We start from the raw sequence: 27619 nt of genomic DNA on the forward strand, positions 1-27619 counted from the left end.
CAAAGACAAGTCGGCGTGTCGGGAATTCGGTGGGAGAGAAAAGCTCCTGGACAACAACGCTGTGGACCAAATCTCCAGCAGAGCGTTGTGCTGGGAACAGCACATTCAAATGGATTGACTCCAGTTCAGGAAAGGGTGTAATGTTTGCCGGAATAGCGAAAATGGGTGTTCATAATGTGCTGGAAGATGTGGAATAAGATTTGGAGAATGGGAGTTGCGTTTGAATCCAAGAAAATAATAAAAGAATAGGAGTTTAAGTGAAATAGAAACCGAAAATACTGGAAAATCTGAACTGGTCTGTCAGAATCTGTGGTGAGAGAAGTCGATTGGAGTTTGCTTCTTCAGAGCAGTTTAACTGAATTGGAAGAGGAGATGAGAGTTTCTCTGTGACAGGTTCAGGGATACAGTGTGCCTGTGAAGTGATCCAGGACATGTGAATTGACTTTGTGAGTTGTGTGTGTGTGGGATTAAATATCGCTGTGCGATTGAATGGTTACTTTCTGTTAAATGCTGGTTGGATACAAATCCAAAATGTAACTTTAGCTCAGATTGTTGTTTAGTACTTTTAAATGATTTACTTCTTTGAATGATCAAAATGCTTAAAGTCATCTAGTCGACATGATTAATTACAAGGCAAAAGTCCACCGATTAACTGGGACTATTGTCCCAGATGCATTGAAATGTTCATTGGATGAGCAATTTGCTTCAATACTGGTTGATTATGCGGATCATGTCTCCAGCTAAGTAACAAAGTGTGTATCAATCTCTTGTTTTCATGTGTGAGGGCTGTTGTTGAGCTTTTAGCTTTCTATAGGGCTGCGTTCCCTTTCGTGAAGCTGTTGCTATATTTCAGAAAGTCAGTTCTGCTAGCAGCTATGAGATGACCGATATGCAGAATTCTTTGCTGATTCTTGCACCAATGTGCACGCCTGTTGAGTGGGGCTGTAGCTTTGATGACTGACATTGGAAAAGACATAGTTGGTAAACGACAAGGTGGTTTCAGCCAAGAGCACTCGTGTGCTAAGTACCCTGGAAATGTTTGACGGGATCCCTTGATGGCCTGTCTGGCTGCATCCTGATGCTGGATGGATTGACTTCACCAACATGTTCGAAGAGGGAGCTGTGAGATGGGGAAAGTAGGCGACCAGAATGCTTTGCATGGACATGTGCTTTCCTGTCAGTGTGTATGTTTGGAAAGCCCAACATGTAAAAGTCCCATTGTGGTGGTAGCACAATTTGTTTGATGTATTAGTGTGTAGCAGAACGTTAATGTACCGTTGAAAAAACTTAATCAGATGAAATGAAGTCAGTGTCACCAAAAAGCATGTTGAATATTGAGCATTATAAGGCGCTGATACTCAGCGGTGATTCGTGCTCGCTTCGGCAGCACATACACTAAAATTGGAACGATACAGAGAAGATTAGCATGGCCCCTGCGCAAGGATGACACGCAAATTCGTGAAGCGTTCCATATTTTACACTTTCAAAACATTTCACCTTTTGCAGCACATCCACAATTTACCCTGTTTCAAAAACCATCATCACACAATCCATCATCTTTATTCAGCTCCTCCTTTACCTGATTCAATTCAGCCTTTTCATTCCACAGATTTGTCGAACGTCCAAATTTCTCACTTTGAAATCGGGTATTTGAGATATTTAGAACATTAATTATTTGATACTTATTGATTGACAAAGCAGCAAAACATCACAGATGCTGCAAATCTAGAACCAAAACACAAAAGGCTGATAAAACTCAGCAAAGACAAGTCGGCGTGTCGGGAATTCGGTGGGAGAGAAAAGCTCCTGGACAACAACGCTGTGGAGCAAATCACCAGCGGAGCGTTGTCCTGGGAACAGCACATTCAAATGGATTGACTCCAGTTCAGAAAAGGGTGTAATGTTTGCCGGAAAAGCGAAAATGGGAGTTCATAATGTGCTGGAAGATGTGGAATAAGATTTGGAGAATGGGAGTTGCGTTTTAATTCAAGAAAATAATAAAAGAATACGAGTTTAACTGATATAGAAACCGGAAATACTGGAAAATCTGAACTGGTCTGTCAGAATCTGTGATGAGAGAAGTCGATTGGAGTTTGCTTCTTCAGAGCAGTTGAACTGAATTAGAAGTGGAGATGAGAATTTCTCTGTGACAGGTTCAGTGGTACAGTGTGCCTGTGAAGTGATCCAGGCAATGTGAATTGACTTTGTGAGTTGTTTGTGTGTGGGATTAAATATAGCTGTGCGACTGAATGGCTACATTCTATTAAATGCTGGTCGGATACAAATCCAAAATGTCACTTTAGCTCAGATTGTTGCTTAGCACTTTTAAATGATTTACTTCTTTGAATGACCAAAATGCTTAAAGTCATCTAGTCGACATGATTAATTACAAGGTAAATGTCCACCGATTAACTGGGACTAATGTCCCAGATGCATTGAAAAGATCATTGGATGAGCACTTTGCTTCAATACTGGTTGGTTATGCGGAACATGCCTCCAGCTATGTAACAAAGTGTGTATCAATCTCTAGTTTTCATGTGTCAGGACTGTTCTTGAGCTTTTCGCTTTCTATAGGGCTGCGTTCCCTTTCGTGAAGCTGTTGCTATATTTCAGAAAGTCAGTTCTGCTGGCAGCTATGAGATGACCGACATGCAGAATTCTTTGCAGATTCTTGCACCCATGTGCACGCTTCTTGAGTGTGGCTGTAGCTTTGATGACTGACATTGGAAAAGACATAGTTGGTAAACGACACGGTGGTTTCAGCGAAGAGCACTCGTGTGCTAAGTACCCTGGAAATGTTTGACGGGATCCCTTGATGGCCTGTCTGGCTGCATCCTGATGCTGGATGGATTGACTTCACCAACATGTTCGAAGAGGGAGCTGTGAGGTGGGGAAAGTAGGCGACCAGAATACTTTGCATGGACATGTGCTTTCCTGTCAGTGTGTATGTTTGGAAGGCCCAACATGTAAAAGTCCCATTGTGGTGGTAGCACAATTTGTTTGATGTATTATTGTGTAGCAGAACGTTAATGTACCGTTGAAAAAAAAACTTAACCAGAGGAAATGAAGTCAGTGTAACCAAAAAGCATGTTGAATATTGGGCATTAAGAAGGCGCTGATACTCAGCCGTGATTCGTGCTCGCTTCGGCAGCACATACACTAAAATTGGAACGATACAGAGAAGATTAGCATGGCCCATGCGCAAGGATGACACGCAAATTCGAGAAGCGTTCCATATTTTACACTTTCAAAACATCTCACCTTTTGCAGCACATCCACAATTTACCCTGTTTCAAAAACCATCATCACACAATCCAACATCTTTATTCAGCTCCTCCTTTACCTGATTCAGTTCAACCTTTTCATTCCACAGATTTGTCGAACGTCCAGATTTCTCACTTTGAAATCGGGTACTTGAGATATTTAAAACATTAATTATTTGATACTTATTGAATGACAAAAGAGCAAAATATCACAGATGCTGCAAATCTAGAACCAAAACACAAAAGGCTGATAAAACTCAGCAAAGACAAGTCGGCGTGTCGGGAATTCGGTGGGAGAGAAAAGCTCCTGGACAACAAGGCTGTGGAGCAAATCCCCAGCAGAGCGTTGTGCTGGGAACAGCACATTCAAATGGATTGACTCAAGTTCAGGAAAGGGTGTAATGTTTGCCGGAATAGCGAAAATGGGTGTTCATAATGTGCTGGAAGATGTGGAATAAGATTTGGAGAATGGAAGTTGCGTTTTAATCCAAGAAAATAATAAAAGAATACGAGTTTAAGTGAAATAGAAACCGAAAATACTGGAAAATCTGAACTGGTCTGTCAGAATCTGTGGTGAGAGAAGTCGATTGGAGTTTGCTTCTTCAGAGCAGTTTAACTGAATTGGAAGTGGAGATGAGAGTTTCTCTGTGACAGGTTCAGGGGTACAGTGTGCCTGTGAAGTGATCCAGGAAATGTGAATTGACTTTGTGAGTTGTGTGTGTGTGGGATTATATATAGCTGTTCGACTGAATGGGTACTTTCTGTTAAATGCTGGTCGGATACATTTCCAAAATGTAACTTTAGCTCAGATTTTGTTTAGTACTTTTAAAAGATTTACTTCTTTGAATGATCAAAATGCTTAAAGTCATCTAGTCGACATGATTAATTACAAGGTAAAAGTCCACCGATTAACTGGGACTACTGTCCCAGATGCATTGAAATGTTCATTGGATGAGCAATTTGCTTCAATACTGGTTGATTATGCGGATCATGTCTCCAGCTAAGTAACAAAGTGTGTATCAATCTCTTGTTTTCATGTGTGAGGGCTGTTGTTGAGCTTTTAGCTTTCTATAGGGCTGCGTTCCCTTTCGTGAAGCTGTTGCTATATTTCAGAAAGTCAGTTCTGCTAGCAGCTATGAGATGACCGACATGCAGAATTCTTTGCTGATTCTTGCACCCATGTGCACGCCTCTTGAGTAGGGCAGCAGCTTTGATGACTGACATTGGAAAAGACATAGTTGGTAAACGACAAGGTGGTTTCAGCCAAGAGCACCCGTGTGCTAAGTACCCTGGAAATGTTTGACGGGATCCCTTGATGGCCTGTCTGGCTGCATCCTGATGCTGGATGGATTGACTTCACCAACATGTTCGAAGAGGGAGCTGTGAGGTGGGTAAAGTAGGCGAGCAGAATGTTTTGCATGGACATGTGCTTTACTGTCAGTGTGTATGTTTGGAAGGCCCAACATGTAAAAGTCCCATTGTGGTGGTAGCACAATTTGTTTGATGTATTATTCCGTAGCAGAACGTTAATGTACCGTTGAACAAAATCTTAACCAGAGGAAATGAAGTTAGTGTAACCAAAAAGCATGTTGAATATTGAGCATTAATAAGGCGCTGATACTCAGCGGTGATTCGTGCTCGCTTCGGCAGCACATACACTAAAATTGGAACGATACAGAGAAGATTAGCATGGCCCCTGCGCAAGGATGACACGCAAATTCGTGAAGCGTTCCATATTTTACACTTTCAAAACATCTCACCTTTTGCAGCACATCCACAATTTACCCTGTTTCAAAAACCATCATCACACAATCCAACATCTTTATTCAGCTCCTCCTTTACCTGATTCAGTTCAACCTTTTCATTCCACAGATTTGTCGAACGTCCAGATTTCTCACTTTGAAATCGGGTACTTGAGATATTTAAAACATTAATTATTTGATACTTATTGAATGACAAAAGAGCAAAATATCACAGATGCTGCAAATCTAGAACCAAAACACAAAAGGCTGATAAAACTCAGCAAAGACAAGTCGGCGTGTCGGGAATTCGGTGGGAGAGAAAAGCTCCTGGACAACAACGCTGTGGTACAAATCACCAGTAGAGAGTTGTGCTGGGAACAGCACATTCAAATGGATTGACTCCAGTTCAGGAAAGGGTGTAATGTTTGCCGGAATAGCGAAAATGGGTGTTCATAATGTGCTGGAAAATGTGGAATAAGATTTGGAGAATGGGAGTTGCGTTTTAATTCAAGAAAATAATAAATGAATACGAGTTTAAGTGAAATAGAAACCGAAAATACTGGAAAATCTGAACTGGTCTGTCAGAATCTGTGGTGAGAGAAGTCGATTGGAGTTTGCTTCTTCAGAGCAGTTTAACTGAATTGGAAGTGGAGATGAGAGTTTCTCTGTGACAGGTTCAGGGGTACAGTGTGCCTGTGAAGTGATCCAGGAAATGTGAATTGACTTTGTGAGTTGTGTGTGTGTGGGATTAAATATAGCTGTTCGACTGAATGGGTACTTTCTGTTAAATGCTGGTCGGATACATTTCCAAAATGTAACTTTAGCTCAGATTTTGTTTAGTACTTTTAAAAGATTTGCTTCTTTGAATGATCAAAATGCTTAAAGTCATCTAGTCGACATGATTAATTACAATGTAAAAGTCCACCGATTAACTGGGACTATTGTCCCAGATGCATTGAAAAGATCATTGGATGAGCACTTTGCTTCAATACTGGTTGGTTATGCGGAACATGCCTCCAGCTAAGTAACAAAGTGTGTATCAATCTCTTGTTTTCATGTGTGAGGGCTGTTGTTGAGCTTTTCGCTTTCTATAGGGCTGCGTTCCCTTTCGTGAAGCTGTTGCTATATTTCAGAAAGTCAGTTCTGCTGGCAGCTATGAGATGACCGACATGCAGAATTCTTTGCTGATTCTTGCACCCATGTGCACGCCTCTTGAGTGTGGCTGTAGCTTTGATGACTGACATTGGACAAGACATAGTTGGTAAACGACAAGGTGGTTTCAGCCAAGAGCACTCGTGTGCTAGGTACCCTGGAAATGTTTGACGGGATCCCTTGATGGCCTGTCTGGCTGCATCCTGATGCTGGATGGATTGACTGAGATCACCAGCATGTTCGAAGAGGGAGCTGTGAGTTGGGGAAAGTTGGCGACCAGAATACTTTGCATGGACATGTGCTTTCCTGTCAGTTTGTATGTTTCTAAGGCCCAACATGTAAAAGTCCCATTGTGGTGGTAGCACAATTTGTTTGATGTATTATTGTGTAGCAGACCGTTAATGTACCGTTGAAAAAACTTAACCAGATGAAATGAAGTTAGTGTAACCAAAAAGCATGTTGAATATTGAGCATTAATAAGGCGCTGATACTCAGCGGAGATTCGTGCTCGCTTCGGCAGCACATACACTAAAATTGGAACGATACAGAGAAGATTAGCATGGCCCCTGCGCAAGGATGACACGCAAATTCGTGAAGCGTTCCATATTTTACACTTTCAAAACATTTCACCTTTTGCAGAACATTCACAATTTACCCTGTTTCAAAAACCATCATCACACAATCCAACATCTTTATTCAGCTCCTCCTTTACCTGATTCAATTCAACCTTTTCATTCCACAGATTTATCGAACGTCCAACTTTCTCACTTTGAAATCGGTTACTTGAGATATTTAAAACATTAATTATTTGATACTTATTGATTGACAAAACAGCAAAATATCACAGATGCTGCAAATCTAGAATCAAAACACAAAAGGCTGATAAAACTCAGCAAAGACAAGTCGGCGTGTCGGGAATTCGGTGGGAGAGAAAAGCTCCTGGACAACAACGCCGTGGAGCTAATCCCCAGCAGAGCGTTGTGCTTCGAACAGCACATTCAAATGGATTGACTCCAGTTCAGGAAAGGGTGTAATGTTTGCTGGGAAAGCGAAAATGGGTGTTCATAATGTGCTGGAAGATGTGGAATAAGATTTGGAGAATGGGAGTTGCGTTTGAATCCAAGAAAATAATAAAAGAATAGGAGTTTAACTGAAATAGAAACCGAAGATACTGGAAAATCTGAACTGGTCTGTCAGAATCTGTGGTGAGTGAAGTCGATTGGAGTTTGCTTCTTCAGAGCAGTTTAACTGAATTGGAAGAGGGGATGAGAGTTTCTCTGTGACAGGTTCAGGGGTACAGTGTGACTGTGAAGTGATCCAGGACATGTGAATTGACTTTGTGAGTTGTGTGTGTGTGGGATTAAATATAGCTGTGCGATTGAATGGTTACTTTCAGTTAAATGCTGGTCGGATACAAATCCAAATTGTAAATTTAGCTCAGATTGTTGTTTAGTACTTTTAAAAGATTTACTTCTTTGAATGATCAAAATGCTTTAAGTCATCTAGTCGACATGATTAATTACAAGGTAAAAGTCCACAGATTAACTGGGACTATTGTCCCAGATGTATTGAAAAGATTATTGGATGAGCAATGTGCTTCAATACTGGTTGATTATGCGGATCATGTCTCCAGCTAAGTAACAAAGTGTGTATCAATCTCTTGTTTTCATGTGTGAGGGCTGTTGTTGAGCTTTTCGCTTTCTATAGGGCTGCGTTCCCTTTCGTGAAGCTGTTGCTATATTTCAGAAAGTCAGTTCTGCTGGCAGCTATGAGATGACCGACATGCAGAATTCTTTGCAGATTCTTGCACCCATGTGCACGCCTCTTGAGTAGGGCAGCAGCTTTGATGACTGACATTGGAAAAGACATAGTTGGTAAACGACAAGGTGGTTTCAGCCAAGAGCACTCGTGTGCTAAGTACCCTGGAAATGTTTGACGGGATCCCTTGATGGCCTGTCTGGCTGCATCCTGATGCTGGATGGATTGACTTCACCAACATGTTCGAAGAGGGAGCTGTGAGGTGGGTAAAGTAGGCGACCAGAATACTTTGCATGGACATGTGCTTTCCTGTCAGTGTGTATGTTTGGAAGGCCCAACATGTAAAAGTCCCATTGTGGTGGTAGCACAATTTGTTTGATGTATTATTGTGTAGCAGAACGTTAATGTACCGTTGAAAAAAAAACTTAACCAGAGGAAATGAAGTCAGTGTAACCAAAAAGCATGTTGAATATTGGGCATTAAGAAGGCGCTGATACTCAGCCGTGATTCGTGCTCGCTTCGGCAGCACATACACTAAAATTGGAACGATACAGAGAAGATTAGCATGGCCCATGCGCAAGGATGACACGCAAATTCGAGAAGCGTTCCATATTTTACACTTTCAAAACATCTCACCTTTTGCAGCACATCCACAATTTACCCTGTTTCAAAAACCATCATCACACAATCCATCATCTTTATTCAGCTCCTCCTTTACCTGATTCAGTTCAACCTTTTCATTCCACAGATTTGTCGAACGTCCAGATTTCTCACTTTGAAATCGGGTACTTGAGATATTTAAAACATTAATTATTTGATACTTATTGAATGACAAAAGAGCAAAATATCACAGATGCTGCAAATCTAGAACCAAAACACAAAAGGCTGATAAAACTCAGCAAAGACAAGTCGGCGTGTCGGGAATTCGGTGGGAGAGAAAAGCTCCTGGACAACAAGGCTGTGGAGCAAATCCCCAGCAGAGCGTTGTGCTGGGAACAGCACATTCAAATGGATTGACTCAAGTTCAGGAAAGGGTGTAATGTTTGCCGGAATAGCGAAAATGGGTGTTCATAATGTGCTGGAAGATGTGGAATAAGATTTGGAGAATGGGAGTTGCGTTTGAATCCAAGAAAATAATAAAAGAATAGGAGTTTAACTGAAATAGAAACCGAAAATACTGGAAAATCTGAACTGGTCTGTCAGAATCTGTGGTGAGAGAAGTCGATTGGAGTTTGCTTCTTCAGAGCAGTTTAACTGAATTGGAAGAGGAGATGAGAGTTTCTCTGTGACAGGTTCAGGGATACAGTGTGCCTGTGAAGTGATCCAGGACATGTGAATTGACTTTGTGAGTTGTGTGTGTGTGGGATTAAATATCGCTGTGCGATTGAATGGTTACTTTCTGTTAAATGCTGGTTGGATACAAATCCAAAATGTAACTTTAGCTCAGATTGTTGTTTAGTACTTTTAAATGATTTACTTCTTTGAATGATCAAAATGCTTAAAGTCATCTAGTCGACATGATTAATTACAAGGCAAAAGTCCACCGATTAACTGGGACTATTGTCCCAGATGCATTGAAATGTTCATTGGATGAGCAATTTGCTTCAATACTGGTTGATTATGCGGATCATGTCTCCAGCTAAGTAACAAAGTGTGTATCAATCTCTTGTTTTCATGTGTGAGGGCTGTTGTTGAGCTTTTAGCTTTCTATAGGGCTGCGTTCCCTTTCGTGAAGCTGTTGCTATATTTCAGAAAGTCAGTTCTGCTAGCAGCTATGAGATGACCGATATGCAGAATTCTTTGCTGATTCTTGCACCAATGTGCACGCCTCTTGAGTGTGGCTGTAGCTTTGATGACTGACATTGGAAAAGACATAGTTGGTAAACGACACGGTGGTTTCAGCGAAGAGCACTCGTGTGCTAAGTACCCTGGAAATGTTTGACGGGATCCCTTGATGGCCTGTCTGGCTGCATCCTGATGCTGGATGGATTGACTTCACCAACATGTTCGAAGAGGGAGCTGTGAGGTGGGGAAAGTAGGCGACCAGAATACTTTGCATGGACATGTGCTTTCCTGTCAGTGTGTATGTTTGGAAGGCCCAACATGTAAAAGTCCCATTGTGGTGGTAGCACAATTTGTTTGATGTATTATTGTGTAGCAGAACGTTAATGTACCGTTGAAAAAAAACTTAACCAGAGGAAATGAAGTCAGTGTAACCAAAAAGCATGTTGAATATTGGGCATTAATAAGGCGCTGATACTCAGCCGTGATTCGTGCTCGCTTCGGCAGCACATACACTAAAATTGGAACGATACAGAGAAGATTAGCATGGCCCCTGCGCAAGGATGACACGCAAATTCGTGAAGCGTTCCATATTTTACACTTTCAAAACATTTCACCTTTTGCAGCACATCCACAATTTACCCTGTTTCAAAAACCATCATCACACAATCCATCATCTTTATTCAGCTCCTCCTTTACCTGATTCAATTCAGCCTTTTCATTCCACAGATTTGTCGAACGTCCAAATTTCTCACTTTGAAATCGGGTATTTGAGATATTTAGAACATTAATTATTTGATACTTATTGATTGACAAAGCAGCAAAACATCACAGATGCTGCAAATCTAGAACCAAAACACAAAAGGCTGATAAAACTCAGCAAAGACAAGTCGGCGTGTCGGGAATTCGGTGGGAGAGAAAAGCTCCTGGACAACAACGCTGTGGAGCAAATCACCAGCGGAGCGTTGTCCTGGGAACAGCACATTCAAATGGATTGACTCCAGTTCAGAAAAGGGTGTAATGTTTGCCGGAAAAGCGAAAATGGGAGTTCATAATGTGCTGGAAGATGTGGAATAAGATTTGGAGAATGGGAGTTGCGTTTTAATTCAAGAAAATAATAAAAGAATAGGAGTTTAACTGAAATAGAAACCGAAAATACTGGAAAATCTGAACTGGTCTGTCAGAATCTGTGGTGAGAGAAGTCGATTGGAGTTTGCTTCTTCAGAGCAGTTTAACTGAATTGGAAGAGGGGATGAGAGTTTCTCTGTGACAGGTTCAGGGGTACAGTGTGACTGTGAAGTGATCCAGGACATGTGAATTGACTTTGTGAGTTGTGTGTGTGTGGGATTAAATATAGCTGTGCGATTGAATGGTTACTTTCAGTTAAATGCTGGTCGGATACAAATCCAAATTGTAAATTTAGCTCAGATTGTTGTTTAGTACTTTTAAAAGATTTACTTCTTTGAATGATCAAAATGCTTAAAGTCATCTAGTCGACATGATTAATTACAAGGTAAAAGTCCACAGATTAACTGGGACTATTGTCCCAGATGTATTGAAAAGATTATTGGATGAGCAATGTGCTTCAATACTGGTTGATTATGCGGATCATGTCTCCAGCTAAGTAACAAAGTGTGTATCAATCTCTTGTTTTCATGTGTGAGGGCTGTTGTTGAGCTTTTCGCTTTCTATAGGGCTGCGTTCCCTTTCGTGAAGCTGTTGCTATATTTCAGAAAGTCAGTTCTGCTGGCAGCTATGAGATGACCGACATGCAGAATTCTTTGCAGATTCTTGCACCCATGTGCACGCCTCTTGAGTAGGGCAGCAGCTTTGATGACTGACATTGGAAAAGACATAGTTGGTAAACGACAAGGTGGTTTCAGCCAAGAGCACTCGTGTGCTAAGTACCCTGGAAATGTTTGACGGGATCCCTTGATGGCCTGTCTGGCTGCATCCTGATGCTGGATGGATTGACTTCACCAACATGTTCGAAGAGGGAGCTGTGAGGTGGGTAAAGTAGGCGACCAGAATACTTTGCATGGACATGTGCTTTCCTGTCAGTGTGTATGTTTGGAAGGCCCAACATGTAAAAGTCCCATTGTGGTGGTAGCACAATTTGTTTGATGTATTATTGTGTAGCAGAACGTTAATGTACCGTTGAAAAAAAAACTTAACCAGAGGAAATGAAGTCAGTGTAACCAAAAAGCATGTTGAATATTGGGCATTAAGAAGGCGCTGATACTCAGCCGTGATTCGTGCTCGCTTCGGCAGCACATACACTAAAATTGGAACGATACAGAGAAGATTAGCATGGCCCATGCGCAAGGATGACACGCAAATTCGAGAAGCGTTCCATATTTTACACTTTCAAAACATCTCACCTTTTGCAGCACATCCACAATTTACCCTGTTTCAAAAACCATCATCACACAATCCATCATCTTTATTCAGCTCCTCCTTTACCTGATTCAGTTCAACCTTTTCATTCCACAGATTTGTCGAACGTCCAGATTTCTCACTTTGAAATCGGGTACTTGAGATATTTAAAACATTAATTATTTGATACTTATTGAATGACAAAAGAGCAAAATATCACAGATGCTGCAAATCTAGAACCAAAACACAAAAGGCTGATAAAACTCAGCAAAGACAAGTCGGCGTGTCGGGAATTCGGTGGGAGAGAAAAGCTCCTGGACAACAACGCTGTGGACCAAATCTCCAGCAGAGCGTTGTGCTGGGAACAGCACATTCAAATGGATTGACTCCAGTTCAGGAAAGGGTGTAATGTTTGCCGGAATAGCGAAAATGGGTGTTCATAATGTGCTGGAAGATGTGGAATAAGATTTGGAGAATGGGAGTTGCGTTTGAATCCAAGAAAATAATAAAAGAATAGGAGTTTAACTGAAATAGAAACCGAAAATACTGGAAAATCTGAACTGGTCTGTCAGAATCTGTGGTGAGAGAAGTCGATTGGAGTTTGCTTCTTCAGAGCAGTTTAACTGAATTGGAAGAGGAGATGAGAGTTTCTCTGTGACAGGTTCAGGGATACAGTGTGCCTGTGAAGTGATCCAGGACATGTGAATTGACTTTGTGAGTTGTGTGTGTGTGGGATTAAATATCGCTGTGCGATTGAATGGTTACTTTCTGTTAAATGCTGGTTGGATACAAATCCAAAATGTAACTTTAGCTCAGATTGTTGTTTAGTACTTTTAAATGATTTACTTCTTTGAATGATCAAAATGCTTAAAGTCATCTAGTCGACATGATTAATTACAAGGCAAAAGTCCACCGATTAACTGGGACTATTGTCCCAGATGCATTGAAATGTTCATTGGATGAGCAATTTGCTTCAATACTGGTTGATTATGCGGATCATGTCTCCAGCTAAGTAACAAAGTGTGTATCAATCTCTTGTTTTCATGTGTGAGGGCTGTTGTTGAGCTTTTAGCTTTCTATAGGGCTGCGTTCCCTTTCGTGAAGCTGTTGCTATATTTCAGAAAGTCAGTTCTGCTAGCAGCTATGAGATGACCGATATGCAGAATTCTTTGCTGATTCTTGCACCAATGTGCACGCCTCTTGAGTGTGGCTGTAGCTTTGATGACTGACATTGGAAAAGACATAGTTGGTAAACGACAAGGTGGTTTCAGCCAAGAGCACTCGTGTGCTAAGTACCCTGGAAATGTTTGACGGGATCCCTTGATGGCCTGTCTGGCTGCATCCTGATGCTGGATGGATTGACTTCACCAACATGTTCGAAGAGGGAGCTGTGAGATGGGGAAAGTAGGCGACCAGAATGCTTTGCATGGACATGTGCTTTCCTGTCAGTGTGTATGTTTGGAAAGCCCAACATGTAAAAGTCCCATTGTGGTGGTAGCACAATTTGTTTGATGTATTAGTGTGTAGCAGAACGTTAATGTACCGTTGAAAAAACTTAATCAGATGAAATGAAGTCAGTGTCACCAAAAAGCATGTTGAATATTGAGCATTATAAGGCGCTGATACTCAGCGGTGATTCGTGCTCGCTTCGGCAGCACATATACTAAAATTGGAACGATACAGAGAAGATTAGCATGGCCCCTGCGCAAGGATGACACGCAAATTCGTGAAGCGTTCCATATTTTACACTTTCAAAACATTTCACCTTTTGCAGCACATCCACAATTTACCCTGTTTCAAAAACCATCATCACACAATCCATCATCTTTATTCAGCTCCTCCTTTACCTGATTCAATTCAGCCTTTTCATTCCACAGATTTGTCGAACGTCCAAATTTCTCACTTTGAAATCGGGTATTTGAGATATTTAGAACATTAATTATTTGATACTTATTGATTGACAAAGCAGCAAAACATCACAGATGCTTCAAATCTAGAACCAAAACACAAAAGGCTGATAAAACTCAGCAAAGACAAGTCGGCGTGTCGGGAATTCGGTGGGAGAGAAAAGCTCCTGGACAACAACGCTGTGGAGCAAATCACCAGCGGAGTGTTGTCCTGGGAACAGCACATTCAAATGGATTGACTCCAGTTCAGAAAAGGGTGTAATGTTTGCCGGAAAAGCGAAAATGGGAGTTCATAATGTGCTGGAAGATGTGGAATAAGATTTGGAGAATGGGAGTTGCGTTTTAATTCAAGAAAATAATAAAAGAATACGAGTTTAACTGATATAGAAAGCGGAAATACTGGAAAATCTGAACTGGTCTGTCAGAATCTGTGGTGAGTGAAGTCGATTGGAGTTTGCTTCTTCAGAGCAGTTTAACTGAATTGGAAGAGGGGATGAGAGTTTCTCTGTGACAGGTTCAGGGGTACAGTGTGACTGTGAAGTGATCCAGGACATGTGAATTGACTTTGTGAGTTGTGTGTGTGTGGGATTAAATATAGCTGTGCGATTGAATGGTTACTTTCAGTTAAATGCTGGTCGGATACAAATCCAAATTGTAAATTTAGCTCAGATTGTTGTTTAGTACTTTTAAAAGATTTACTTCTTTGAATGATCAAAATGCTTTAAGTCATCTAGTCGACATGATTAATTACAAGGTAAAAGTCCACAGATTAACTGGGACTATTGTCCCAGATGTATTGAAAAGATTATTGGATGAGCAATGTGCTTCAATACTGGTTGATTATGCGGATCATGTCTCCAGCTAAGTAACAAAGTGTGTATCAATCTCTTGTTTTCATGTGTGAGGGCTGTTGTTGAGCTTTTCGCTTTCTATAGGGCTGCGTTCCCTTTCGTGAAGCTGTTGCTATATTTCAGAAAGTCAGTTCTGCTGGCAGCTATGAGATGACCGACATGCAGAATTCTTTGCAGATTCTTGCACCCATGTGCACGCCTCTTGAGTAGGGCAGCAGCTTTGATGACTGACATTGGAAAAGACATAGTTGGTAAACGACAAGGTGGTTTCAGCCAAGAGCACTCGTGTGCTAAGTACCCTGGAAATGTTTGACGGGATCCCTTGATGGCCTGTCTGGCTGCATCCTGATGCTGGATGGATTGACTTCACCAACATGTTCGAAGAGGGAGCTGTGAGGTGGGGAAAGCAGGCGACCAGAATACTTTGCATGGACATGTGCTTTCCTGTCAGTGTGTATGTTTGGAAGGCCCAACATGTAAAAGTCCCATTGTGGTGGTAGCACAATTTGTTTGATGTATTATTGTGTAGCAGAACGTTAATGTACCGTTGAAAAAAAAACTTAACCAGAGGAAATGAAGTCAGTGTAACCAAAAAGCATGTTGAATATTGGGCATTAAGAAGGCGCTGATACTCAGCCGTGATTCGTGCTCGCTTCGGCAGCACATACACTAAAATTGGAACGATACAGAGAAGATTAGCATGGCCCATGCGCAAGGATGACACGCAAATTCGAGAAGCGTTCCATATTTTACACTTTCAAAACATCTCACCTTTTGCAGCACATCCACAATTTACCCTGTTTCAAAAACCATCATCACACAATCCATCATCTTTATTCAGCTCCTCCTTTACCTGATTCAGTTCAACCTTTTCATTCCACAGATTTGTCGAACGTCCAGATTTCTCACTTTGAAATCGGGTACTTGAGATATTTAAAACATTAATTATTTGATACTTATTGAATGACAAAAGAGCAAAATATCACAGATGCTGCAAATCTAGAACCAAAACACAAAAGGCTGATAAAACTCAGCAAAGACAAGTCGGCGTGTCGGGAATTCGGTGGGAGAGAAAAGCTCCTGGACAACAAGGCTGTGGAGCAAATCCCCAGCAGAGCGTTGTGCTGGGAACAGCACATTCAAATGGATTGACTCAAGTTCAGGAAAGGGTGTAATGTTTGCCGGAATAGCGAAAATGGGTGTTCATAATGTGCTGGAAGATGTGGAATAAGATTTGGAGAATGGGAGTTGCGTTTGAATCCAAGAAAATAATAAAAGAATAGGAGTTTAAGTGAAATAGAAACCGAAAATACTGGAAAATCTGAACTGGTCTGTCAGAATCTGTGGTGAGAGAAGTCGATTGGAGTTTGCTTCTTCAGAGCAGTTTAACTGAATTGGAAGAGGAGATGAGAGTTTCTCTGTGACAGGTTCAGGGATACAGTGTGCCTGTGAAGTGATCCAGGACATGTGAATTGACTTTGTGAGTTGTGTGTGTGTGGGATTAAATATCGCTGTGCGATTGAATGGTTACTTTCTGTTAAATGCTGGTTGGATACAAATCCAAAATGTAACTTTAGCTCAGATTGTTGTTTAGTACTTTTAAAAGATTTACTTCTTTGAATGATCAAAATGCTTAAAGTCATCTAGTCGACATGATTAATTACAAGGCAAAAGTCCACCGATTAACTGGGACTATTGTCCCAGATGCATTGAAATGTTCATTGGATGAGCAATTTGCTTCAATACTGGTTGATTATGCGGATCATGTCTCCAGCTAAGTAACAAAGTGTGTATCAATCTCTTGTTTTCATGTGTGAGGGCTGTTGTTGAGCTTTTAGCTTTCTATAGGGCTGCGTTCCCTTTCGTGAAGCTGTTGCTATATTTCAGAAAGTCAGTTCTGCTAGCAGCTATGAGATGACCGATATGCAGAATTCTTTGCTGATTCTTGCACCAATGTGCACGCCTCTTGAGTGGGGCTGTAGCTTTGATGACTGACATTGGAAAAGACATAGTTGGTAAACGACACGGTGGTTTCAGCGAAGAGCACTCGTGTGCTAAGTACCCTGGAAATGTTTGACGGGATCCCTTGATGGCCTGTCTGGCTGCATCCTGATGCTGGATGGATTGACTTCACCAACATGTTCGAAGAGGGAGCTGTGAGGTGGGGAAAGTAGGCGACCAGAATACTTTGCATGGACATGTGCTTTCCTGTCAGTGTGTATGTTTGGAAGGCCCAACATGTAAAAGTCCCATTGTGGTGGTAGCACAATTTGTTTGATGTATTATTGTGTAGCAGAACGTTAATGTACCGTTGAAAAAAAACTTAACCAGAGGAAATGAAGTCAGTGTAACCAAAAAGCATGTTGAATATTGGGCATTAATAAGGCGCTGATACTCAGCCGTGATTCGTGCTCGCTTCGGCAGCACATACACTAAAATTGGAACGATACAGAGAAGATTAGCATGGCCCATGCGCAAGGATGACACGCAAATTCGAGAAGCGTTCCATATTTTACACTTTCAAAACATCTCACCTTTTGCAGCACATCCACAATTTACCCTGTTTCAAAAACCATCATCACACAATCCAACATCTTTATTCAGCTCCTCCTTTACCTGATTCAGTTCAACCTTTTCATTCCACAGATTTGTCGAACGTCCAGATTTCTCACTTTGAAATCGGGTACTTGAGATATTTAAAACATTAATTATTTGATACTTATTGAATGACAAAAGAGCAAAATATCACAGATGCTGCAAATCTGGAACCAAAACACAAAAGGCTGATAAAACTCAGCAAAGACAAGTCGGCGTGTCGGGAATTCGGTGGGAGAGAAAAGCTCCTGGACAACAACGCTGTGGACCAAATCTCCAGCAGAGCGTTGTGCTGGGAACAGCACATTCAAATGGATTGACTCCAGTTCAGGAAAGGGTGTAATGTTTGCCGGAATAGCGAAAATGGGTGTTCATAATGTGCTGGAAGATGTGGAATAAGATTTGGAGAATGGGAGTTGCGTTTGAATCCAAGAAAATAATAAAAGAATAGGAGTTTAAGTGAAATAGAAACCGAAAATACTGGAAAATCTGAACTGGTCTGTCAGAATCTGTGGTGAGAGAAGTCGATTGGAGTTTGCTTCTTCAGAGCAGTTTAACTGAATTGGAAGAGGAGATGAGAGTTTCTCTGTGACAGGTTCAGGGATACAGTGTGCCTGTGAAGTGATCCAGGACATGTGAATTGACTTTGTGAGTTGTGTGTGTGTGGGATTAAATATCGCTGTGCGATTGAATGGTTACTTTCTGTTAAATGCTGGTTGGATACAAATCCAAAATGTAACTTTAGCTCAGATTGTTGTTTAGTACTTTTAAATGATTTACTTCTTTGAATGATCAAAATGCTTAAAGTCATCTAGTCGACATGATTAATTACAAGGCAAAAGTCCACCGATTAACTGGGACTATTGTCCCAGATGCATTGAAATGTTCATTGGATGAGCAATTTGCTTCAATACTGGTTGATTATGCGGATCATGTCTCCAGCTAAGTAACAAAGTGTGTATCAATCTCTTGTTTTCATGTGTGAGGGCTGTTGTTGAGCTTTTAGCTTTCTATAGGGCTGCGTTCCCTTTCGTGAAGCTGTTGCTATATTTCAGAAAGTCAGTTCTGCTAGCAGCTATGAGATGACCGATATGCAGAATTCTTTGCTGATTCTTGCACCAATGTGCACGCCTCTTGAGTGGGGCTGTAGCTTTGATGACTGACATTGGAAAAGACATAGTTGGTAAACGACAAGGTGGTTTCAGCCAAGAGCACTCGTGTGCTAAGTACCCTGGAAATGTTTGACGGGATCCCTTGATGGCCTGTCTGGCTGCATCCTGATGCTGGATGGATTGACTTCACCAACATGTTCGAAGAGGGAGCTGTGAGATGGGGAAAGTAGGCGACCAGAATGCTTTGCATGGACATGTGCTTTCCTGTCAGTGTGTATGTTTGGAAAGCCCAACATGTAAAAGTCCCATTGTGGTGGTAGCACAATTTGTTTGATGTATTAGTGTGTAGCAGAACGTTAATGTACCGTTGAAAAAACTTAATCAGATGAAATGAAGTCAGTGTCACCAAAAAGCATGTTGAATATTGAGCATTATAAGGCGCTGATACTCAGCGGTGATTCGTGCTCGCTTCGGCAGCACATACACTAAAATTGGAACGATACAGAGAAGATTAGCATGGCCCCTGCGCAAGGATGACACGCAAATTCGTGAAGCGTTCCATATTTTACACTTTCAAAACATTTCACCTTTTGCAGCACATCCACAATTTACCCTGTTTCAAAAACCATCATCACACAATCCATCATCTTTATTCAGCTCCTCCTTTACCTGATTCAATTCAGCCTTTTCATTCCACAGATTTGTCGAACGTCCAAATTTCTCACTTTGAAATCGGGTATTTGAGATATTTAGAACATTAATTATTTGATACTTATTGATTGACAAAGCAGCAAAACATCACAGATGCTTCAAATCTAGAACCAAAACACAAAAGGCTGATAAAACTCAGCAAAGACAAGTCGGCGTGTCGGGAATTCGGTGGGAGAGAAAAGCTCCTGGACAACAACGCTGTGGAGCAAATCACCAGCGGAGCGTTGTCCTGGGAACAGCACATTCAAATGGATTGACTCCAGTTCAGAAAAGGGTGTAATGTTTGCCGGAAAAGCGAAAATGGGAGTTCATAATGTGCTGGAAGATGTGGAATAAGATTTGGAGAATGGGAGTTGCGTTTTAATTCAAGAAAATAATAAAAGAATACGAGTTTAACTGATATAGAAACCGGAAATACTGGAAAATCTGAACTGGTCTGTCAGAATCTGTGATGAGAGAAGTCGATTGGAGTTTGCTTCTTCAGAGCAGTTGAACTGAATTAGAAGTGGAGATGAGAATTTCTCTGTGACAGGTTCAGTGGTACAGTGTGCCTGTGAAGTGATCCAGGAAATGTGAATTGACATTGTGAGTTGTTTGTGTGTGGGATTAAATATAGCTGTGCGACTGAATGGCTACTTTCTATTAAATGCTGGTCGGATACAAATCCAAAATGTCACTTTAGCTCAGATTGTTGCTTAGCACTTTTAAATGATTTACTTCTTTGAATGACCAAAATGCTTAAAGTCATCTAGTCGACATGATTAATTACAAGGTAAATGTCCACCGATTAACTGGGACTATTGTCCCAGATGCATTGAAAAGATCATTGGATGAGCACTTTGCTTCAATACTGGTTGGTTATGCGGAACATGCCTCCAGCTATGTAACAAAGTGTGTATCAATCTCTAGTTTTCATGTGTCAGGACTGTTCTTGAGCTTTTCGCTTTCTATAGGGCTGCGTTCCCTTTCGTGAAGCTGTTGCTATATTTCAGAAAGTCAGTTCTGCTGGCAGCTATGAGATGACCGACATGCAGAATTCTTTGCAGATTCTTGCGCCCATGTGCACGCTTCTTGAGTGTGGCTGTAGCTTTGATGACTGACATTGGAAAAGACATAGTTGGTAAACGACACGGTGGTTTCAGCGAAGAGCACTCGTGTGCTAAGTACCCTGGAAATGTTTGACGGGATCCCTTGATGGCCTGTCTGGCTGCATCCTGATGCTGGATGGATTGACTTCACCAACATGTTCGAAGAGGGAGCTGTGAGGTGGGGAAAGTAGGCGACCAGAATACTTTGCATGGACATGTGCTTTCCTGTCAGTGTGTATGTTTGGAAGGCCCAACATGTAAAAGTCCCATTGTGGTGGTAGCACAATTTGTTTGATGTATTATTGTGTAGCAGAACGTTAATGTACCGTTGAAAAAAAAACTTAACCAGAGGAAATGAAGTCAGTGTAACCAAAAAGCATGTTGAATATTGGGCATTAATAAGGCGCTGATACTCAGCCGTGATTCGTGCTCGCTTCGGCAGCACATACACTAAAATTGGAACGATACAGAGAAGATTAGCATGGCCCATGCGCAAGGATGACACGCAAATTCGAGAAGCGTTCCATATTTTACACTTTCAAAACATCTCACCTTTTGCAGCACATCCACAATTTACCCTGTTTCAAAAACCATCATCACACAATCCAACATCTTTATTCAGCTCCTCCTTTACCTGATTCAGTTCAACCTTTTCATTCCACAGATTTGTCGAACGTCCAGATTTCTCACTTTGAAATCGGGTACTTGAGATATTTAAAACATTAATTATTTGATACTTATTGAATGACAAAAGAGCAAAATATCACAGATGCTGCAAATCTAGAACCAAAACACAAAAGGCTGATAAAACTCAGCAAAGACAAGTCGGCGTGTCGGGAATTCGGTGGGAGAGAAAAGCTCCTGGACAACAAGGCTGTGGAGCAAATCCCCAGCAGAGCGTTGTGCTGGGAACAGCACATTCAAATGGATTGACTCAAGTTCAGGAAAGGGTGTAATGTTTGCCGGAATAGCGAAAATGGGTGTTCATAATGTGCTGGAAGATGTGGAATAAGATTTGGAGAATGGAAGTTGCGTTTGAATCCAAGAAAATAATAAAAGAATAGGAGTTTAAGTGAAATAGAAACCGAAAATACTGGAAAATCTGAACTGGTCTGTCAGAATCTGTGGTGAGAGAAGTCGATTGGAGTTTGCTTCTTCAGAGCAGTTTAACTGAATTGGAAGTGGAGATGAGAGTTTCTCTGTGACAGGTTCAGGGGTACAGTGTGCCTGTGAAGTGATCCAGGAAATGTGAATTGACTTTGTGAGTTGTGTGTGTGTGGGATTATATATAGCTGTTCGACTGAATGGGTACTTTCTGTTAAATGCTGGTCGGATACATTTCCAAAATGTAACTTTAGCTCAGATTTTGTTTAGTACTTTTAAAAGATTTACTTCTTTGAATGATCAAAATGCTTAAAGTCATCTAGTCGACATGATTAATTACAAGGTAAAAGTCCACCGATTAACTGGGACTACTGTCCCAGATGCATTGAAATGTTCATTGGATGAGCAATTTGCTTCAATACTGGTTGATTATGCGGATCATGTCTCCAGCTAAGTAACAAAGTGTGTATCAATCTCTTGTTTTCATGTGTGAGGGCTGTTGTTGAGCTTTTAGCTTTCTATAGGGCTGCGTTCCCTTTCGTGAAGCTGTTGCTATATTTCAGAAAGTCAGTTCTGCTAGCAGCTATGAGATGACCGACATGCAGAATTCTTTGCTGATTCTTGCACCCATGTGCACGCCTCTTGAGTAGGGCAGCAGCTTTGATGACTGACATTGGAAAAGACATAGTTGGTAAACGACAAGGTGGTTTCAGCCAAGAGCACCCGTGTGCTAAGTACCCTGGAAATGTTTGACGGGATCCCTTGATGGCCTGTCTGGCTGCATCCTGATGCTGGATGGATTGACTTCACCAACATGTTCGAAGAGGGAGCTGTGAGGTGGGTAAAGTAGGCGAGCAGAATGTTTTGCATGGACATGTGCTTTACTGTCAGTGTGTATGTTTGGAAGGCCCAACATGTAAAAGTCCCATTGTGGTGGTAGCACAATTTGTTTGATGTATTATTCCGTAGCAGAACGTTAATGTACCGTTGAACAAAATCTTAACCAGAGGAAATGAAGTTAGTGTAACCAAAAAGCATGTTGAATATTGAGCATTAATAAGGCGCTGATACTCAGCGGAGATTCGTGCTCGCTTCGGCAGCACATACACTAAAATTGGAACGATACAGAGAAGATTAGCATGGCCCCTGCGCAAGGATGACACGCAAATTCGTGAAGCGTTCCATATTTTACACTTTCAAAACATCTCACCTTTTGCAGCACATCCACAATTTACCCTGTTTCAAAAACCATCATCACACAATCCAACATCTTTATTCAGCTCCTCCTTTACCTGATTCAGTTCAACCTTTTCATTCCACAGATTTGTCGAACGTCCAGATTTCTCACTTTGAAATCGGGTACTTGAGATATTTAAAACATTAATTATTTGATACTTATTGAATGACAAAACAGCAAAATATCACAGATGCTGCAAATCTAGAACCAAAACACAAAAGGCTGATAAAACTCAGCAAAGACAAGTCGGCGTGTCGGGAATTCGGTGGGAGAGAAAAGCTCCTGGACAACAACGCTGTGGTACAAATCACCAGTAGAGAGTTGTGCTGGGAACAGCACATTCAAATGGATTGACTCCAGTTCAGGAAAGGGTGTAATGTTTGCCGGAATAGCGAAAATGGGTGTTCATAATGTGCTGGAAAATGTGGAATAAGATTTGGAGAATGGGAGTTGCGTTTTAATTCAAGAAAATAATAAATGAATACGAGTTTAAGTGAAATAGAAACCGAAAATACTGGAAAATCTGAACTGGTCTGTCAGAATCTGTGGTGAGAGAAGTCGATTGGAGTTTGCTTCTTCAGAGCAGTTTAACTGAATTGGAAGTGGAGATGAGAGTTTCTCTGTGACAGGTTCAGGGGTACAGTGTGCCTGTGAAGTGATCCAGGAAATGTGAATTGACTTTGTGAGTTGTGTGTGTGTGGGATTAAATATAGCTGTTCGACTGAATGGGTACTTTCTGTTAAATGCTGGTCGGATACATTTCCAAAATGTAACTTTAGCTCAGATTTTGTTTAGTACTTTTAAAAGATTTGCTTCTTTGAATGATCAAAATGCTTAAAGTCATCTAGTCGACATGATTAATTACAATGTAAAAGTCCACCGATTAACTGGGACTATTGTCCCAGATGCATTGAAAAGATCATTGGATGAGCACTTTGCTTCAATACTGGTTGGTTATGCGGAACATGCCTCCAGCTAAGTAACAAAGTGTGTATCAATCTCTTGTTTTCATGTGTGAGGGCTGTTGTTGAGCTTTTCGCTTTCTATAGGGCTGCGTTCCCTTTCGTGAAGCTGTTGCTATATTTCAGAAAGTCAGTTCTGCTGGCAGCTATGAGATGACCGACATGCAGAATTCTTTGCTGATTCTTGCACCCATGTGCACGCCTCTTGAGTGTGGCTGTAGCTTTGATGACTGACATTGGACAAGACATAGTTGGTAAACGACAAGGTGGTTTCAGCCAAGAGCACTCGTGTGCTAGGTACCCTGGAAATGTTTGACGGGATCCCTTGATGGCCTGTCTGGCTGCATCCTGATGCTGGATGGATTGACTGAGATCACCAGCATGTTCGAAGAGGGAGCTGTGAGTTGGGGAAAGTTGGCGACCAGAATACTTTGCATGGACATGTGCTTTCCTGTCAGTTTGTATGTTTCTAAGGCCCAACATGTAAAAGTCCCATTGTGGTGGTAGCACAATTTGTTTGATGTATTATTGTGTAGCAGACCGTTAATGTACCGTTGAAAAAACTTAACCAGATGAAATGAAGTTAGTGTAACCAAAAAGCATGTTGAATATTGAGCATTAATAAGGCGCTGATACTCAGCGGAGATTCGTGCTCGCTTCGGCAGCACATACACTAAAATTGGAACGATACAGAGAAGATTAGCATGGCCCCTGCGCAAGGATGACACGCAAATTCGTGAAGCGTTCCATATTTTACACTTTCAAAACATTTCACCTTTTGCAGAACATTCACAATTTACCCTGTTTCAAAAACCATCATCACACAATCCAACATCTTTATTCAGCTCCTCCTTTACCTGATTCAATTCAACCTTTTCATTCCACAGATTTATCGAACGTCCAACTTTCTCACTTTGAAATCGGTTACTTGAGATATTTAAAACATTAATTATTTGATACTTATTGATTGACAAAACAGCAAAATATCACAGATGCTGCAAATCTAGAATCAAAACACAAAAGGCTGATAAAACTCAGCAAAGACAAGTCGGCGTGTCGGGAATTCGGTGGGAGAGAAAAGCTCCTGGACAACAACGCCGTGGAGCTAATCCCCAGCAGAGCGTTGTGCTTCGAACAGCACATTCAAATGGATTGACTCCAGTTCAGGAAAGGGTGTAATGTTTGCTGGGAAAGCGAAAATGGGTGTTCATAATGTGCTGGAAGATGTGGAATAAGATTTGGAGAATGGGAGTTGCGTTTGAATCCAAGAAAATAATAAAAGAATAGGAGTTTAACTGAAATAGAAACCGAAGATACTGGAAAATCTGAACTGGTCTGTCAGAATCTGTGGTGAGTGAAGTCGATTGGAGTTTGCTTCTTCAGAGCAGTTTAACTGAATTGGAAGAGGGGATGAGAGTTTCTCTGTGACAGGTTCAGGGGTACAGTGTGACTGTGAAGTGATCCAGGACATGTGAATTGACTTTGTGAGTTGTGTGTGTGTGGGATTAAATATAGCTGTGCGATTGAATGGTTACTTTCAGTTAAATGCTGGTCGGATACAAATCCAAATTGTAAATTTAGCTCAGATTGTTGTTTAGTACTTTTAAAAGATTTACTTCTTTGAATGATCAAAATGCTTTAAGTCATCTAGTCGACATGATTAATTACAAGGTAAAAGTCCACAGATTAACTGGGACTATTGTCCCAGATGTATTGAAAAGATTATTGGATGAGCAATGTGCTTCAATACTGGTTGATTATGCGGATCATGTCTCCAGCTAAGTAACAAAGTGTGTATCAATCTCTTGTTTTCATGTGTGAGGGCTGTTGTTGAGCTTTTCGCTTTCTATAGGGCTGCGTTCCCTTTCGTGAAGCTGTTGCTATATTTCAGAAAGTCAGTTCTGCTGGCAGCTATGAGATGACCGACATGCAGAATTCTTTGCAGATTCTTGCACCCATGTGCACGCCTCTTGAGTAGGGCAGCAGCTTTGATGACTGACATTGGAAAAGACATAGTTGGTAAACGACAAGGTGGTTTCAGCCAAGAGCACTCGTGTGCTAAGTACCCTGGAAATGTTTGACGGGATCCCTTGATGGCCTGTCTGGCTGCATCCTGATGCTGGATGGATTGACTTCACCAACATGTTCGAAGAGGGAGCTGTGAGGTGGGTAAAGTAGGCGACCAGAATACTTTGCATGGACATGTGCTTTCCTGTCAGTGTGTATGTTTGGAAGGCCCAACATGTAAAAGTCCCATTGTGGTGGTAGCACAATTTGTTTGATGTATTATTGTGTAGCAGAACGTTAATGTACCGTTGAAAAAAAAACTTAACCAGAGGAAATGAAGTCAGTGTAACCAAAAAGCATGTTGAATATTGGGCATTAAGAAGGCGCTGATACTCAGCCGTGATTCGTGCTCGCTTCGGCAGCACATACACTAAAATTGGAACGATACAGAGAAGATTAGCATGGCCCATGCGCAAGGATGACACGCAAATTCGAGAAGCGTTCCATATTTTACACTTTCAAAACATCTCACCTTTTGCAGCACATCCACAATTTACCCTGTTTCAAAAACCATCATCACACAATCCAACATCTTTATTCAGCTCCTCCTTTACCTGATTCAGTTCAACCTTTTCATTCCACAGATTTGTCGAACGTCCAGATTTCTCACTTTGAAATCGGGTACTTGAGATATTTAAAACATTAATTATTTGATACTTATTGAATGACAAAAGAGCAAAATATCACAGATGCTGCAAATCTAGAACCAAAACACAAAAGGCTGATAAAACTCAGCAAAGACAAGTCGGCGTGTCGGGAATTCGGTGGGAGAGAAAAGCTCCTGGACAACAAGGCTGTGGAGCAAATCCCCAGCAGAGCGTTGTGCTGGGAACAGCACATTCAAATGGATTGACTCAAGTTCAGGAAAGGGTGTAATGTTTGCCGGAATAGCGAAAATGGGTGTTCATAATGTGCTGGAAGATGTGGAATAAGATTTGGAGAATGGAAGTTGCGTTTTAATCCAAGAAAATAATAAAAGAATAGGAGTTTAAGTGAAATAGAAACCGAAAATACTGGAAAATCTGAACTGGTCTGTCAGAATCTGTGGTGAGAGAAGTCGATTGGAGTTTGCTTCTTCAGAGCAGTTTAACTGAATTGGAAGTGGAGATGAGAGTTTCTCTGTGACAGGTTCAGGGGTACAGTGTGCCTGTGAAGTGATCCAGGAAATGTGAATTGACTTTGTGAGTTGTGTGTGTGTGGGATTAAATATAGCTGTTCGACTGAATGGGTACTTTCTGTTAAATGCTGGTCGGATACATTTCCAAAATGTAACTTTAGCTCAGATTTTGTTTAGTACTTTTAAAAGATTTACTTCTTTGAATGATCAAAATGCTTAAAGTCATCTAGTCGACATGATTAATTACAAGGTAAAAGTCCACCGATTAACTGGGACTACTGTCCCAGATGCATTGAAATGTTCATTGGATGAGCAATTTGCTTCAATACTGGTTGATTATGCGGATCATGTCTCCAGCTAAGTAACAAAGTGTGTATCAATCTCTTGTTTTCATGTGTGAGGGCTGTTGTTGAGCTTTTAGCTTTCTATAGGGCTGCGTTCCCTTTCGTGAAGCTGTTGCTATATTTCAGAAAGTCAGTTCTGCTAGCAGCTATGAGATGACCGACATGCAGAATTCTTTGCTGATTCTTGCACCCATGTGCACGCCTCTTGAGTGTGGCTGTAGCTTTGATGACTGACATTGGACAAGACATAGTTGGTAAACGACAAGGTGGTTTCAGCCAAGAGCACTCGTGTGCTAGGTACCCTGGAAATGTTTGACGGGATCCCTTGATGGCCTGTCTGGCTGCATCCTGATGCTGGATTGACTGAGATCACCAGCATGTTCGAAGAGGGAGCTGTGAGTTGGGGAACGTTGGCGACCAGAATACTTTGCATGGACATGTGCTTTCCTGT

General features: G+C 41.3%; 1 protein-coding gene and 15 non-coding genes across 16 annotated transcripts in view; all 16 read left to right on the top strand.

Annotated features, from left to right (window-relative positions):
- Positions 1–27619, top strand: part of LOC144687635 (synergin gamma-like) — a 450053-nt gene that overhangs the window by 111012 nt on the left and 311422 nt on the right. The gene's annotated exons all lie outside the window — the stretch shown is intronic.
- Positions 1372–1478, top strand: LOC144688188 (U6 spliceosomal RNA). Its single transcript, XR_013578380.1, has one exon. It is a non-coding gene; the product is annotated as a U6 spliceosomal RNA (small nuclear RNA).
- LOC144688105 (U6 spliceosomal RNA) lies at positions 3136–3242 on the top strand. Its single transcript, XR_013578314.1, has one exon. It is a non-coding gene; the product is annotated as a U6 spliceosomal RNA (small nuclear RNA).
- Positions 4898–5004, top strand: LOC144688189 (U6 spliceosomal RNA). Its single transcript, XR_013578381.1, has one exon. It is a non-coding gene; the product is annotated as a U6 spliceosomal RNA (small nuclear RNA).
- Positions 6662–6768, top strand: LOC144688069 (U6 spliceosomal RNA). The gene has a single exon (XR_013578278.1). It is a non-coding gene; the product is annotated as a U6 spliceosomal RNA (small nuclear RNA).
- Positions 8426–8532, top strand: LOC144688107 (U6 spliceosomal RNA). The gene has a single exon (XR_013578316.1). It is a non-coding gene; the product is annotated as a U6 spliceosomal RNA (small nuclear RNA).
- Positions 10189–10295, top strand: LOC144688190 (U6 spliceosomal RNA). Its single transcript, XR_013578382.1, has one exon. It is a non-coding gene; the product is annotated as a U6 spliceosomal RNA (small nuclear RNA).
- Positions 11953–12059, top strand: LOC144688108 (U6 spliceosomal RNA). The gene has a single exon (XR_013578317.1). It is a non-coding gene; the product is annotated as a U6 spliceosomal RNA (small nuclear RNA).
- LOC144688177 (U6 spliceosomal RNA) lies at positions 13713–13819 on the top strand. The gene has a single exon (XR_013578370.1). It is a non-coding gene; the product is annotated as a U6 spliceosomal RNA (small nuclear RNA).
- On the top strand, positions 15477–15583 carry LOC144688109 (U6 spliceosomal RNA). The gene has a single exon (XR_013578318.1). It is a non-coding gene; the product is annotated as a U6 spliceosomal RNA (small nuclear RNA).
- On the top strand, positions 17240–17346 carry LOC144688111 (U6 spliceosomal RNA). Its single transcript, XR_013578319.1, has one exon. It is a non-coding gene; the product is annotated as a U6 spliceosomal RNA (small nuclear RNA).
- Positions 19000–19106, top strand: LOC144688191 (U6 spliceosomal RNA). Its single transcript, XR_013578383.1, has one exon. It is a non-coding gene; the product is annotated as a U6 spliceosomal RNA (small nuclear RNA).
- LOC144688112 (U6 spliceosomal RNA) lies at positions 20764–20870 on the top strand. Its single transcript, XR_013578320.1, has one exon. It is a non-coding gene; the product is annotated as a U6 spliceosomal RNA (small nuclear RNA).
- LOC144688070 (U6 spliceosomal RNA) lies at positions 22526–22632 on the top strand. The gene has a single exon (XR_013578279.1). It is a non-coding gene; the product is annotated as a U6 spliceosomal RNA (small nuclear RNA).
- Positions 24290–24396, top strand: LOC144688071 (U6 spliceosomal RNA). The gene has a single exon (XR_013578280.1). It is a non-coding gene; the product is annotated as a U6 spliceosomal RNA (small nuclear RNA).
- On the top strand, positions 26054–26160 carry LOC144688113 (U6 spliceosomal RNA). The gene has a single exon (XR_013578321.1). It is a non-coding gene; the product is annotated as a U6 spliceosomal RNA (small nuclear RNA).

This window comes from Cetorhinus maximus, chromosome 12, assembly GCF_964194155.1.
Source record: "Cetorhinus maximus chromosome 12, sCetMax3.hap1.1, whole genome shotgun sequence".
NCBI lineage: Eukaryota > Metazoa > Chordata > Chondrichthyes > Lamniformes > Cetorhinidae > Cetorhinus > Cetorhinus maximus.